Source organism: Microtus oregoni, unplaced genomic scaffold (assembly GCF_018167655.1).
Source record: "Microtus oregoni isolate MIOR12 unplaced genomic scaffold, Mior012 000055F_ref0000237, whole genome shotgun sequence".
Taxonomy (NCBI): domain Eukaryota; kingdom Metazoa; phylum Chordata; class Mammalia; order Rodentia; family Cricetidae; genus Microtus; species Microtus oregoni.
In genome coordinates, this window is record NW_024543831.1 from 5,859,062 (window position 1) to 5,875,260 (window position 16,199).

Below are 16,199 nucleotides of genomic sequence, written 5' to 3' on the forward strand. Positions count from 1 at the left end.
GTGTATAGTTAAGAAAATAGGAGATTGGAAGGGTACCTCTGTGGTTAAGAGTATAGACTTCTCTTCCAGAGGTTCTGGGTTCAATTCCCAGCACCCACATGGCAGCTTACAACTGTCTGTAACTCCAGCTTCAGGGGATCTGATGCCTCTTCTGACCTCCTAAGGCTCCAGCATGCATGTGGTCCAGACATACATTCAAGAACACACACATCCACATAAAAGTAAATAGATAAATTATTTAAAATATACTATATATAATTTCAAAGCCTTCTTTCTTTCTTTCTTCCTTTTAAAAATGTATTTGTTATTTTTAAAGATTTTATTTTTAATTATATGCATATTATATGTGTGTGTGTGAGAAACGCAGGTGTCCATAGAGGCCAGAGGTGTTGGACTCCAGGAGCTGGAGCTGGAGCCAGCCACATCACATCCCTAGCACCAAGAATAATGTAAGATACTTTTTTTAAAACAGGGCCTTTTGTAGCTGACGCAGGCCTTGAACTCCTGCTACTCCTGTCTCCTCTTTCCAAGTGCTGGGATTATAGGCATGTACCACCAAGCCTGGTTTATGTGATACTGTGGATCAAATCTAAGACCTCATGCATGTTAGGCAAAGACTCTACTAATTGAGCTACATCCCCAGGGACCTAAATTGTCATTAAAAGACAAACACGTGCCTTGGTCAGGCTGGATCCTTCCCACACTCATGTGAACTATAAACTGTGTACACAACACTGTGACATTCCTTGGCAGATTCCCTTCCTAGGGATGCTAACCAGAATTTGGTTCTAGAAGGTTCCATCAAACTTACAGAGCTTTTGTTACTCTTTTATAAATTCATATGTTTCAAAAGTAACCATTCAGAACAAGGAAAATCAACCCATAGATTTGTCTTGAGAGAATAGCAGTGAGACCAAGAGCAGAAAAGGACACTTGGAAAAATAAAAAATAAAAAAAAATAAAAGGGGAGGACCCCCAAAATTGTAAATAATATGTCAAGCCAGACAACCCTAAGAGAGGATGTTCTCAGATTTTGTGGTTCACAGAAAGGCAAGACAAGACAGGAGGATCCAGTCTATCTCTTGGATTTCAGTCTGGAAACACAAAGAAATCCAAAGCTGCAAGAAAGCAAGTCCACCCTGGGGACCGGCTAAAACCCCTGGACTGCCTCTGCTTGGGAACCATTACCTGTGCAAAGCTGCTGCAGAGGGCTGCAGGATCTCTCCTCTCACTCATGTGCATCGTGGGACCTGCAGACGACATGCTGCCACTCACATGGCAATAAGCCAGGGTTGAGCTTTCAGCAGACCTGCCCCTGGGGTCACTACTGATGCTATTTCATCACCAAAGACCAGGCCACGCACACACCCTCATCACTATGTTAGATGCTCCACTGTGGGGCTTCGGGGCATACCCAAGTCATGCCCTCCATCTGAAGACAGAAAGTTAGGAGGAAGCAATCAAGAGACACCTTGTCTAAAGGGGGCCGCACTGCAGTGGGACTGAAGAGGGAAAGAAGAAGCAGAAGATACTGAGGAGATCCAGAGAAGACGAAGGATATTTGAAAACTAAGAAGAGGAAGAAGAAAAGGGAGAGGAGACAGGAGGGAAAATAGGATAGAGATTGAGTGGAGCAAGGCAAGGAGGGAGAGGAGCAGGAGATTGAAGGAGAGGAGGAAGAAGGCATTTGAAGCAGCTGGAGGTGGAGTGTGGACTGCCCCTCCGCATGGCCCTCCATGGTAGCTCATACCTGTAATCCCAGCTGCTTGGGAGACTGAGGGAAGGGAACCAAAGCTGAAGCATGGCTGAGGATAGACAGCTCAGTTCATAACAAGTTTGCCTAGCACGCAAGAAGCACTAGATTCAGATGCCAGAACTCCACAAAGCCACGCATGGTGGGGCACACTTGTAATGTCAGCACTGTGGAACAGGAAGATCGGAAGTTTAAGGTCACCTTCAATTACACAATGAGGTCAAGACCAGCCTGAAATACACAAGACCCTGTCTCAAACAAACAAACAAAACATTTAAGACTAGACCCTATCTCAAAATCAACAGCAACAAACCCCCTCCAGATGGAGTAGCGTATGCCGGTGTGAGGGAGGTGAAGACACCAAGAGCAAGAGTTCAAGGCCTGACCAAGTTACCTGAGAGTCTGAGGCTAGCCTGAGCTACCATGAGATCATGTCTCAAAGAAAACCCCTCCAAACTAGAAATTAAATTAAAAATATTTAGAGTATTAGGAATGCTAAGATCATAGCTCAGTAAAAGAGAGTGTGAGTAGCAGAGGGGAGGCTTTAGGCCAGCGGTTCTCAACCTTCCTAATGCTGCAACCTCCTAACACAGTTCCTTATGCTGTGCTGACCCCAACCATAAAATTATTTTCATTGCTACTTCATAGCTGTAATTTTTGCTTCTGTTATGAATCACAATGTAAATATCTAATATGCAGGATATCTGATATTTGACCCCCAAAGGGATTACGGCTCACAGGTTGAAAACTGTTGCTCTAGGTTTGAGCCTCAACACTGAGAATTAAAGAATATCATTAGAAAACCTGGAGACCCTGTCCCATGGGCCCTGTGCCTTCGCTTCTGTGTTCAGTACTGGAATCCTCTGGGGCATCCAATTGGGTTAGGAAGAAAGAGGATGCATTGTATGCAGCGTGTGCATTAGAGAATTAATCCCAAGATAACAGAATTAGAGGGAGCCGGGCAGGCCATGGCCTCAGATGGAGATAGATTGCCCGGGAGTCTCTCTGATGGAGCAGCAATCAAGTTTCCCCTAAAGAAATGTCCTAATAATGGATTTGATGGCACAACAGACAGAGGGAACTTGGAGCCGCGGCCAGTGGCGGGGTGTAAATTGCCTCAGATGAAACTGTGGAGTCCCTTTTGCCCCTTTTTAACAAGATAAGAATTAGCGTGAGGCCTTGATGAACTCGCCTTGGCTAGTGGGGACGAGGGAACAGCAGAGTCCTGCCTAATTTGATTCCTGAGCTCTGTCTCAGACGGCCAGGCTCCTCCTAGGGAATGGAAGCAGACACGCAGATGCCATATGGCAGGGAGCCAGTCTGCTTGATGAAAAGCTCTAAGAGCGCAGGACCCACAGGCTTGGGCTTGCTCTTTGTGTCCAGTCTTCCTGGCTCGGGAGGATGAGGACCATACTTACATGCTTGGAGAGGGTTTCCACCCACCCAGAGATGCTGCCATGTACCCTCAGGCCACTGATCACTATTCTTGCACACAGCTCCCTGGTTGAAACAGAACTTAGGTGAGGCATCTGGACTTGCCTCAATCCACACAGCTGGTTTAAGATAGGACTGAGTTCCTCCAGGCTCCTGGCTCTAGCATCTTCCACTACAGCTGTGTTTTCATCTTCCGTAGTAACATTTTACTGGTCTGTAAAACTTTTACCACCAAAGATCCTGACCTTTTAAAACCTATAAACTTACAAAAAAAACTGGGACCAGTGGCAGCATCTGGTCCCACTCCAGACCCACCTGCCAGGGAGAGGCTATGAGTGGCATCTGTCTGGCCTGTCCTTTCAGTGCTGAATAGGAGACACCCATGCATCATTCTCCATCACCTTGTGGACAGGGTTTTATTCTCCCCTGGGCTGGGCACTTGCTAAGAATGAGTCTCACAGGACCCACCTCTGTCTGTACTGAGTGCTAGGCCAGGAGAACAGACAGGTGCACCTGCCTCCAGGGACCACATGCATCAGGCATAGAGGCTGAGAGATTCAAAGACTTTAATCATGGAGAGAAGAGACACTGGAAGGATGGGCAGTGTCTGACAACTTCCTAGTTCTCTACTCAAAGAGACTACAATGGCCTACATAGCAGAGAGAGGAATGACAACATTCTCAACAGGAAGAGGGTCTCTCCCTTCCTGGTCATTTCCCTGCCTTGGTGCGTTGTTTGTGACTCTAATCTTTGTGCCAACGCAGCCCCTAGATCCTTGAACATCTACACTGCTCAGCACCATCCTGGCAACAGTGGGTACTGTTTGTTGAGCATCTACTATGGGCCAGCTCTTTGTCTCAGTTGCTCACTGTTTTCTATGAAGATGTTAATAGTTACTCCTGAGGCACAAATGAGAAAGTCAGAGCAGTGCATCCAGAGCAAAAAGGCTGCTGGGAGGAGGGTGTGGTGTGGGGTATTGACACAAACTGATGACCTGTAATAACCCAATTATAATCTAAGTATAATCTGGGTGGGGTTTTTTTTCTGCTTTATACCCAGGCTAATTGGACTTTGATCTCTATACTCCTCTCTTTCTTGTCTTGGAAACGAGACCTTCTAGATGAAAGTCAGGCTCATTGGGTTGACTCTCATCAAAATATATAAAGTATTTCTTCTTAGGGAGGAGTTAAGACAGAGTCTCATGTTGTCCAGATTGACCTTAGACTTCCCATGTATCTGGGCATGGCCTTGAACTGATCCTCTTGCTCTCTCCTCCTGCATAGTAGGATTTACAAATGTGTACCATCATGCTTGACTTTAAAAATATATTCATTGAAGAATAGAATAAGAATATATAATGAGGGATGGGGGATTGTAGCTAAATTGGTAGACTATTCCCCTTGCATGCAGTACCGCATAAACTGGGTATGGTGTTAGCACTTGAAAGGTAGAGGTAGGAGGCTCAGAAGTTTAAGGCCATCCTTGGCTATACATTGAGTTTCAAGCAAGCCTGGGCTATGTTATACTGTGTCTCAAAACAAAACTCAACTACAACTAAGAAAGCAAGAATAGATAATAAGTGAAGGGGCACAAAGCTCAGTTTCCCCCTAGAATGAAGTGGGTTTGCAAATACTCTACTCTGCCGTTCTGCTCTTGCCAAGGCCTGCTTAGCACAAGTCAGCAAGAGGCCTCATGGGATGTCTGACCCATGTAGCTGTGATGCTGGAGTTTAGGTCACCTATTGTGATTGTGCTGAGTGTAGGCACACAGTGGCGGGGCTGCCCTGGAGGACAGGAAAGCTTGCTTTCTCCTGTCACCAGATAAAGAGGCCCTTTTCTAACTCCCCACCAGATGCCATAGCAACCCGAGGAGGTCAAGATGACTTTGAAGCTGTTCACAAGTGATGGGTGAGGTGTTGATGCTGCATCTTTTCACAGGCAAAGCAGAAATGAAGACATCAGGCAAGGGGCTGTGGAGCTGGGCAGCGCTTGTGTGACTCTGGGGAGCGATTTCGGGAAACCAAGACTCTAGGCCTGGCAAGTTTAGACTTCAGCCATTACACACTTTTCTGCTCGCTTCCCTGTCTCTTCTCTATAAGTGCTCATGTCCATAGCATGTTTTCACATTGGAGCTGTGTCCATAGCATGTTTTCACATTGGAGCTGTGAGTGGCGTCTCATATCTTCTAATCACTTGGAGAGCTGAGGCAGGAGGATTGCTGTGAGTTCAAGGTCAGCCTAGGCTAATAGTGAGCTTTAGGTCAGTTTGGGATACATAATGACATTCAAATCCCCCTCCATGTATGAGTTTGTGTGTTCACACACAACCTTCACAGTCCACACTGAGTGGAAGAGAAGGAAGGGGACTTTGTGCCTGACTGGGCTAGTGTGGTGGTGGCAGCAACGGCCTGAGAGAAGCTGCAAATGAAGACAAGCCCCATCTCACATGGAGATCTTCCTCACATTGAACTTGGGGCCTTTCTTTGACAAGCGTTCAACAATCCCCAAAGGACTTAAAGATTCATTGATGGAGACCCTGAAGATCAGGGCAGATTTTACAATTAGGATAGTACTGGCCTCTGAGAAAGGATTAGAAGATGTTCTTCCTCTATTTTCTTTATTCTTTTTAACACTATGTTTCAGATTTTAGTTTAATAGCAATAGGTTTCTGTACATATCTCATTTTGTGGGTTCTCCTTGCCTCACTCCAACTCTTGTAAGTTATCTAAGAAGACGATGACTCGGCCTCTTGGACATGCTTCCCACTTTGAAGAAGAAACTTCTCCCATCCTTTGCCCAGATTCCCAATTTCATTATCTCGAAGGCAGCAGCTTTCTCCTGGGCCCCATACAGCATCCCCAATGGTAGCGTGCTCTCCCAGGCAGGAGGCCATTCTGAATGTATATCTAAAATTAGCAAGTTCCCACGGAAGGCCAGGCTTTAGTGGGTCACCAGTCCATATGGTCACCCCAGATCTGGAGCTGGGGGCAGAAGGTCATTTGGCTTAAGTGTCTCTCAAGGGAATTAATGAATTCCAGGGAGGAAGGATCCATGCAGGCTATCTGATTTGTGTGGGGGAGAGGGAGGGAGGTCACCATCCATCCATCTGGCTACCCTAGAACTGGACCTGGGGGCAGAGTTTGGCTTCCTCACATTTCTCTTGTACTTGAATTCTCATTTCTGGAGTGCCTATCCTTTCCATCTCCTTGATTCTGGGAAGAATAGAGCTGTCGTGTATTATAATTAGTATTTTCAGAAAAATTTCCAGAGACAGACTTCAACCTCCCCTTTGGGATTCCAAAACAAAGTTTCTTCCCATTTCTAACTTTAATTGCACTTGCTACAATTTGGATCATTTCCTTGTCCCTGGAGAAATAAGTTCCATAGCCAAGCCATCCTTTTCAGGGTCTCTTGGTGGAAACATAAACATCACGGATGGTCCTGGACTCTTCCAGAGAGAAGAAAACAGACAGAGAGCGATACTGACCAACATTCATACAGCACTAACAGGCTTCCAGTGCACTTGCACTGATATTCTGTCTCCTAACACTCTGAGCCAGAGACAAGACTCTCCTTTCATAGATGACCTATGATTCTGAGATACTTAGGAACTTGCTCAAGGTGTCCACACTTGGTTCATGTTCATATCCACACTTGGTTCATAGCCCTTGGTCAGACCAGGGCAACACTCTTGAAGATTTGAGTCTGTCTTCTGTCTTTTGAACTGGGATGAGACACAAAGAAGGAAAAACCACAACAAAGTGTTGCCTTGGGGAATGGTGACTGTTAGGGGATAGAGTAGAAGGAAGATTTCTTCCTCACTTTCTACTTTGTTACGCTACTAAATTGCAAATATGTTATATGCAAAAACCTTAAGTGAGGCGTTAAGCAGAAGCAGTGGGAACGGTGGGACACAGTCCAGTCCTGTTCCAGCTTCCATCACGGAATGTCAGTGTGACCTTGGACAAACCAGCTAAACTGTCTAGGCTTCTGAGTCATACCTACTAAATGGAATAATATGATAACTGCCCTGTCTGCCCATCAAATTCCTCTGGATCTATGGCAGCAATACACTTTGTAGTTATTAATCTGGAATTTGAAAGGTGATACAGTGTGACCTGGCTCGGATGACGTGTGTCGTCCCTCCATCCTGGTTCTCAACTACACAGAAATTATCAAAACCACAGATCATGTTGACTGATATCTGGGACCCTTTGCTTAAGGACACGAATCCTATTTGTGGGGCTCTGACCACATGATCTAGGTATTACCCCCTATAGCTATCACACTGGGGGGTTAATTCCACCAATGTGGATGCTGGAGTGGCACAAACATCCAGTCTCTAGTAATACTGAAGAGTCTAACCCTGATATTTTCCTGTTTGGGTTGGATGCAGCCATATTTACCCTTATAGGTTGTTGTGAAGATTAAGTAAGCTGTATAGGGGCTAATGAGATGGCTTAAAGGAGGAAAGTGTTTGCTGCCAAGGCTGATGACAGAAGTTCAATCCCTGGGACCTGTATGGTAGAAAAAGGGAACCAACTTCCACAAGTGGAACTCTGATCTCTGAATATGCTCAGTTGTGTGCGCGCACGAACACACACACACACACACACACACACACACACACGATATAAGAGTAGGAGGATTTAAAAAAAAATGAGATGCAGGTAAAGGATACAGCACATGGCTTAACAAATGAAAAGGGATCTGGAGAATTAACAAATTAAGTGAAAGGATCAGAAATGCTTTAGCAGAAAGGGTAGTTCCCAAGCAGCTTAGACAGCCCACACAGTGGCCAAGGGTGGAGTCTGGGGGTGAGTCTGGGAGAACTGGAAGCTAGAGCTTGCTTTTAGGGCCCATCATCTTCCGCAGAGATCATCTTTCTGGACTCTCTTCCCTAGATTATGGCCCTAGGTCTCTCGAAATTCCTTCTATGTAGGATACATGCATTTTCGCTCTCTCGTCTCATTTATTAATTGTCTCTCATCTCTGGACTGTAAGCCTCACGAGGCAGGGATTCACACCTGTTTTGCTGGTTGCTGAAGTCTCAGAACCTAGAAGAGGGCTTGTCACACAGAAGCAGTCCAGACAGTATTCATTGGCTGAAACTGTATAGCTCGGAGGGGAAAGGTTTCCCCTGTGGAAGTGTTTGCAGCTCTGAAGGAAAAGGTACCCTGGCAGTTGGAAGCCAAAAAAAAAAAAAAAAAAAAAAACCACAAAGTCACACCACGCAACTGACTTCGCACAAGAGATTCTTGGGAAAGACACAGAGGGGGGCTGCCTCTGCGTGGGTGAGAAGCAGCAAAGAATTGAGCAGGAGATAGGTTTTCTGTAAGACTTCTGAGGGGGGCGCAGTTTCAGGGTGGCCTGGGATTGGTGTGATTTTGTTACCTGCTCATTGGTAAAGTTCAGGGATTGGTGGGATTTGGGGCAAGCTCGGGGATTGGTGGGATTTTGAGCTCAGGGATTGCTGGGATTCTGTAGCCTGGCCTTGGATTTTTCTTTTTTCTCTGTATGGCAGAGCTTGGCTGCTGCTTCTTGGGAGTCTGGAAATGACCTTAGTTTGGGAGGCAGGGTCTGACCATTAATGTGCCTTGAGGTGCTGGGCCCAGCCATTAGAGTAGTCTGAGAGCGGGGCCTGGCCACACTATCACCTTGAGGGGCTTACAGAAATGAATAGATGAATCAATGCCTTCAGAAGGGAAGAAAAGTAGGAGGATCCTAGCAACTCTACCTGTGCCGTGAGGCTCTTAGGGAGTCCTGTCAACTGGGCTGGAAGATGATGGTGGCTCTGAAGCTGGCATGTTGAGCACCTCTTCTGGGTCTGAGAAGGAATTGAGCAGATAGACTAGTATACATTTATATATACATGGGCTTTCTAGGGGAGCTATAAACAACCATTAATTGTCCACCAACAACAGACCAAATAATTTCTCCCAAGTCCAACTTGGTGAACCAATGAGTTTATCACTTCCTGACACATGGGTGGCTCACAGGCAGCGACATCACTAAAATCTCACATGGGAGATGAGCCTTCCTCCCATTTACAGAAGAAAATGTTTCAATCTGAAGGAAGTAGCTACACAACACCCCACCCATCTCTCATATTCTTCATGCTTCTTCCTGGATATCCCGAGTTTTGGTGAGGAATAGAGATGCCCGATATTTTCTTTCTTTTATGGCTGAGCACAGGGCCACCATGTCCAAGCACGTGTCATTTATTCTGGGCAGGTTATGAGTTCACACCAAAACTATCTCCGGGGTAGTAGGGGATTTATAAGTATTGAGAACTAGAGGGCTGAATGGTCACTTGAAGGGCCCTGTAGATGCTGGTGACTTGTTGGTCCATAGGTTGATTCCTCTAAGAACTGGGCACTGAATGTTTACACAGGCTCTCCTGGGGTTGCCACAAGTCCCAACTATGACTATGGGCTTGAAGAAGCTCTCTGCTGGAGATCCCAATGTGAACTCTAGATTGTGGTTGGCTCTATGACTGGCTTCTTTACTATCCAATTCACCTCGGAGACTCAATGTGATATCATAAATAGCTCCCAGGTCCTAATCCCTGGAACCTATAACTGTTATCTCCGGTGGTAAACAGGGTTTGTAGGTGTGACCAAAGGAAGGGTTCTGAGATGAGATTTTATCCTGGATTATCAGGGTGCTGTAGCATGGATAAGAAATGTCCATACAACACGTGTGTATACAGTGGTGGTGCTCTTTTTAGACGACGTGGCAGCTTTAGGAGGTGGGGCCTAGCTGGAGGAGTAGGATACTGAGGATGGGGGAAGCTGGAAGTTTAGAGATGAGCTGTTTCCTGCCCCTTCTCTCCCACTTGGTCCATGGAGATGCTAGTAAACAGTCTCACACTGTTGGAAACGGAGCTTCAAGCCATCCCACATGGCCATCTTTCCCCCATCATATTGGACTATTTCATCTCAAATTGTCGACCAAAATAAGGCTCTCCTCCCTTAATTTCTTCTTATATTTGTTTGTTTTTTACTCTGACAGTTTGATAAATGTGTTTGGTTTATTTTGATCACGTTCATTACCTTCTATCCTGTTCCGTTGAATCTCTTCTTCTCAAGGAGTCATCTCTCTCTCTCTCTCTCTCTCTCTCTCTCTCTCTCTCTCTGTTTCTCACTGTTGTTTTTGTTTGAGGTTTTGTTTTTTGTGACACACTTAGCTTAATAAGGGTCACTTACATAAGCATGGATTGGGGACTATTTACTGGAGAATGGCTCTCCTGGGGTTACCACAAGTATAAGAGCGAGGGCATCTTAACAGTAACTATGCCATTAATGAAAATGATTTTTCCTCCTCCCTCAGTAACCATTAACTGTCATTAGCCCCTTGGTTAGAGATCGAACCTTATTAAGCCCTGATGGAATGAATACTTGCACGTCTCATCTTGTATAGGTCTTGTGCCAATAACTACAGCTGCTTTGAGTTCATGAGTTCAAGCCCAGACAGAATGTGGCATGTCACAGCACTCCATCCTCAGTCTTTTGCACTCTTTCTAAACTGTCTTCCTTCCAGGATGTTTCATGCACCTTGGAAGAGGTGACATAGATGTTCCATTTGTAGGTTAAATTGCTTCCTGTCGGATATTTGGTTACATTAACCAGAAGGTAGCTAATACCTGGCTGGTGTCAGCCCTATCACAACTCTCTTCATATGAATATTTAAGGACAGAAGGGACAAGATAACACAAGCAGAAACTAGAATGTTGAGCCTTGAAGAACTCAACAGGGAGGAGCCACCAGGAGAGGCAGATGGACTCTAGAAGTGAGAAAACAGCATTCTACCCTCTTTGCAGAAGGAGTTAGTTTCTACCAACCCCTTTGGTGCGAGACAATTGTCTATATTCTGTCAATTATATTCTAAATAAATGCTGATTGGCCAGTAGCCAGGCAGGATGTATAGGCGGGACAACAAGACAGGAAGTAGAGGCAGGTCAATGAGAACAGGAGAACTCTGGGAAGGAGAAAGTCCATTCCTCTGCAGTCCTGTCCAGACACCGAAGAAGCAAGATGTGACTACTGCCTTGCTGAAAAAGGTACTGAGCTATGTGGCTAACACAGATAAAAATAATGGGCTAATGTAAGTTATAAGAGTTAATAAGAAGCCTGAGCTAATGGGCCAATCAGTTTATGATTAATGTAGACCTCTGTGTGATTTCTTTGGGACTAAACAGCTGTGGGACGTGGTGGGAGGACAGAAACCAGGCAGGACAGAACCTCAGTCAACTTCCCTTGACTTTGAAGGATGAACCCCAGAGCTATCAAAGAATGGATATATGCAGTTTTAAGTCACTAATTCTATGGCTATTTGTCATAGTAGCAACAGGGAACTAATATATCTCATTCCACAGAGAGCCCCATAACCCCATAACTACCAGTACAAATGCCAATCATGTGTATTTAAGTCATGGGGCTTTTGTTATTGTTGGTTTGGAGTTTCTTTTGTTGTGGTTGTTTATTTGTGTTTGTCTTTATTTATTGAGACAGGATCTTACCATGTAGCTCAGAGTGGCCTTGAATTTGCAATCTTTCTTCTGTAACCACCTAAAATTTGGGATTACAGTCAAGTGCTTTTGTATCCAGCTCCCAATTCTCCTTTCTTCTTTACTGCCCCCCCTCATTTTTTTTTTTTGAGGCAGAGTCTCCTGTAGCCCAGGCTGGTCCAAAACTTGCTCTGTCTGTCAAGGATGACTCCAAACCTCAAATCCTCCTGCCTTTACTTCCCAAATGGTACATATTCAGTTTATGGGGTGCTGAGGGTCAAACCCAGGGCTCCATGGATGCTAGGCATGTACTCCACCATCTAAGCTACATCCACAATTGCCAATTATGTTTTTATACATCAAGAGACCTACACCGTCAGAGACCAAGGTTAGGGCCTAACTATAGTACAGTGGCCAGGTGATTGTTAGCCTATATAGCCTTGTTCTCTGTCTCCAATACATAGCATGTAGCAAGTGTCCTGTAGGTAGCACTATCAATAGCCAATATCACCATTGTCATCTTTACTATATTCTCCCAGTCACATCTTCAGAATGAGAACTCTGATGGCCCTTCAATTTTGTGTTAGCAACACACACACACACAGACACACAGACACACCTCCTCCTCCTCCTCCTAATCTTCCTCCTCCTCCTCCTCCTCCTCCTACTACTACTACTACTACTACCCAAAACAGCAGATCAAGAGACCCCAAGCCTATAAATCCACAGTAGTCAGCCTAGCTTCTGCCCAGCACCCTGGAAAAGCCCAGGATGGCAAAGAGATTACCTCATGGTGGCAGAAAAGCAAGCAGGCAGGCAAGAATCCAGAAAGATTGGCAGGCTACAGGGAGGCCTAAGGCCTACAGTGAAGCCATCTTCTGGAAGAGCTGTACTCATATAACCTAATAGGTATATGAAATGTTGCCTGCAGGGGAGGATGGGAAATGGAGAGAGCTTTCAATCTCTGGGGAACCAGGGCAGAAACACAGTGGTAGGGAGAATGGACTACTTGGCCTCACGGACTTGGTAAGGAAGAACAAGCAACCACTCCAAGTTATGGTGCCTCCTCCTAACTTGCCCCTCTGGGTGGCAGGGACAGGAGTGGTGGCAGCAGTGTGGTCTGTCTGACAGCTGGGATTCGCAGACCCTTCCCACTCCCCAGAATGACCTTCACTGAGTGGTGTCTGTGTCAGATGGAAGAGATGAGGGTGGAGGGTGCCACATGCTCCCTCTGGTTCCAGACTTCCTTTCGCCCAACATTCTGCTGTTGCCAGCTTTGAGGGGATGGGAGGGGTGTGATGAACAAGAGGATTGCATCTGTCAGAGGCGAGGATGGCGCCTTAGAGGACAGGAGGCTCCAGGCTTTCTCCCTGAGCGAGGCAGGGAACGGGCTCTGATGCAGTGTGTTATATGGTATGGCACAGCCTTATTTCTTGGGGAAAGTGGGTGTTTGGTGTCAGGGGAAGCAGCCAGGGGAAGGGGCCTGATTCGCGCTCATTCACTGCTTCCTTGGACGGCACACAGAGCCATCTCCGCCATCTGCCCACAGCCTATAATTCCGAGGCCCAGCTGCACTGGGTGCTTGACTGCTCTGATTGTGAAGAGGGGAGATTACCGAGTGGAGTGCAGTGATTGGCAGGTGCCCGAGGGTCCAGCTGCCCTGGTGGAATAGTGGACTCCAAGTGACACTGTTCTGTCTCTGAAAGCCTACTTCCCAATTGTTCAGGCCTCCCAGAGCCCCACGGTCATCTTCAATCCTGTTGTTCCCTAGAAGCCCTGCTTCCCCGAGAGCAGCGTGTGGGTGAATGCAAACACATCCCTTAGGGATCTGCTTAAACTCAGGTTCAGGATCAGCAGGTCTGGGAAGGTGGATCTCCTGCACATCTCACAGGTTCCCAGGCAGTGCTGATGCGCTTCTCTCTCTCTCTCTCTCTCTCTCTCTCTCTCTCTCTCTCTCTCTCCCTCCCTCCCTCCTTCCCTCCCTCCCTCCCCCTAGGCTCTCACAGTAGCCTGATGCTGAGGTGTTGAGGAAGATTCTCAACTATGTAAGGCACTGGTTGATATTCAGTAAGTCTTGACACCCCAGCAAAAGAGCCTTCTAAATTAACAAACGATGCAGAAACAAACAACAGCAACAAGCCCTGAGGCGCTAAGACAGTTTTATGGCTGGTCTAGAATCAGGAGTGTCAGGCTGGAAATCAAGGCACATATTCTGACTCTAACCACTTCCTCCAGTCACACAAGAAGTCGTACACGAGCCACTTAGGAGGTATCTCTGTGAGTAAAGAGCTCGTGCGTGAGCGTGAGGACGTGACCTGCGATCCACACCTGGGAGTGGTGGTGCACGGGTGTGGCCCCAGTCCCAGGACAGGACAGTTCTGTGGGGATAGGGGCATGAGGATGCCCGGGGCTTGCTTGCTGGCCAATCTAGCTGAAACAACAAGTCCAAGTTCCATGAGAGATTTTACCTAAAAAATAAAATTAAAATAAAGTGAAGAGTGAAAGAAGATACCAGTTGCTGACCTCTGGTCTCTATACATGAGTGCACAAACACATATGTACACCAAACCTGCATGCACACACACACACACACACACACACACACACACACACAAAGGTCAAGGGTACAAGTTCAGGGCCATGGAGTACCTGAGTGTAACGAGCTCTCTGAGGATGTGGGAGCTGGATCCAGTGCTCAGACTTGAGTCTGAATTGCGGTAGCTTGCATCTGAAGTATTCTTTAGGGCTCCAAATGTTCATGACTTGGGCCCTAGCATCATGCTACTGGGACTGGGTGGAAACTTGAATAGACAGCAACTGCTAAGAGGTCTTCGGGCTGTTCTTCCAGAGAACCCTGGTTCAATTCCCAGCACCTACACGGAGGCTTACAACTGCCAGCAATCCCAGTTCCAGGGCATCTGACACCCTTAATAGCCTCTATGGGCACCTGGGTATATTTAGGTATACATCCAAGGCAGCCAGCAGGTTTTCATCAGATGAAGTCTGGCAGCTTTAAGAAGTAAAGTACACCACAGTGGAACCCAAACCTGTGATTCTGAGCCCTTAGACCTGTGCTCTTCCACATCACCACTCCTGTCAGAAGGTGAGCTCCTTGCAGCCCCTGGGCACTGTGAGCATCTTACCAGGTCCCTGCCACACAGAGCAGATGCTCTATCACTGCTGAGCTGAGGGAGGAGTGGGTCAGTATATGACTGAGTCTGTCTTGTGGGGTACTGAATCCCTCAAGCAACCCTTCTCATGCTTGACCCAACTGTCTCCTCAGTTGAAGCTGACCTTGTAGCAAGTACCATTGAAATGCTCAGAAGAGCAGAAGAAAACTTTCAGTTTCATGAGGTCACATCCACAGATCCACAGAGTCTAAGGAATAAGGAGGGCCCAAATGGGGAATGCATGGATTTCCCTGGGAAGGGGAAATAGAGACCTTCTAGTTGGACTGGGAGTGGGTGGGTATGGGAATTTGAGGGGTTGGGCAGTGAGTGGAGGGAGACAGTGCTGAGAGAATTGACTGGAAAGGGGGGCTTTGTAAAGTCGGGTAGATGCCTGATGGAAGGGAAACTCCCACGAGTCTATGAGGATGGCCCCAGCTAAGATTCCTGGTAACTGTGAATGCATAGTGGATGAACTGGCCATCCCCTGTGATCAGATTGATCTGTTGATAGCAGAGAGCCTTCATCCAGGGACTGATGGAGGCAGATTCAGAGACCCACAGTCAAACATTGGACCACACTCAGGGAGTCTTGCTGAGGAGAGGGAGGAGGGTTTGTAGGAAAGAGCAGGGTCAGAAACATAGCAGGAAAACCCATAGAAACCACTAGCCTGGCCCATGGAAACTCACAGAGTCTGAACCAACAACCAGGGAGCCTGCATGGGACTGACCTAGGCCCTCTACATATGTGTGACAGTTGTGTAGCTTGGTCTATATGTGTGGGACTCCTGGCAATGTGAGTGGGTGCTGTCCCCAGTCCTTTGACTGGCTCTAAGAAACTTATTCCTCATGCCTTGACCAGCCTGAATACAGGGGGAGGTGCTTGGTCTTATAGCAACTTGATATGCTGTGCTTTGCTGAAGCTCATGGGAAGCCTGCCTCTTTCTGAGCTATTATGGAGGAGGGGTAGACTGGGGAGGGGGAGGGCACAAGAGGAGAGGAGGGAGGGGAGGCAGTGGTAGAGATGTAAAATAAATTAATTAATTAATAAAAAATAAGAAAATTAGCCGGATGGTGGTGGTGCACATCTTTAATCCCAACACTCAGGAGGTAGAGGTAGGTGGATCACTTTGAGTTCGAGGTTAACCTGATCTATTTCCAGGACAGCTAGAGCTGTTACACAGAGAAGTCCTATATTGAAAAACCAAAAAAACAAAAGTGTTGAAGAAAGAAAGAAAGAGAAAAAAGAAAGAAAGAAAGAAAGAAAGAAAGAAAGAAAGAAAGAAAATACTTCTGGAAGGGATCCTCAGAGGAGGCTGTATGGACAGACCATCGTTTTA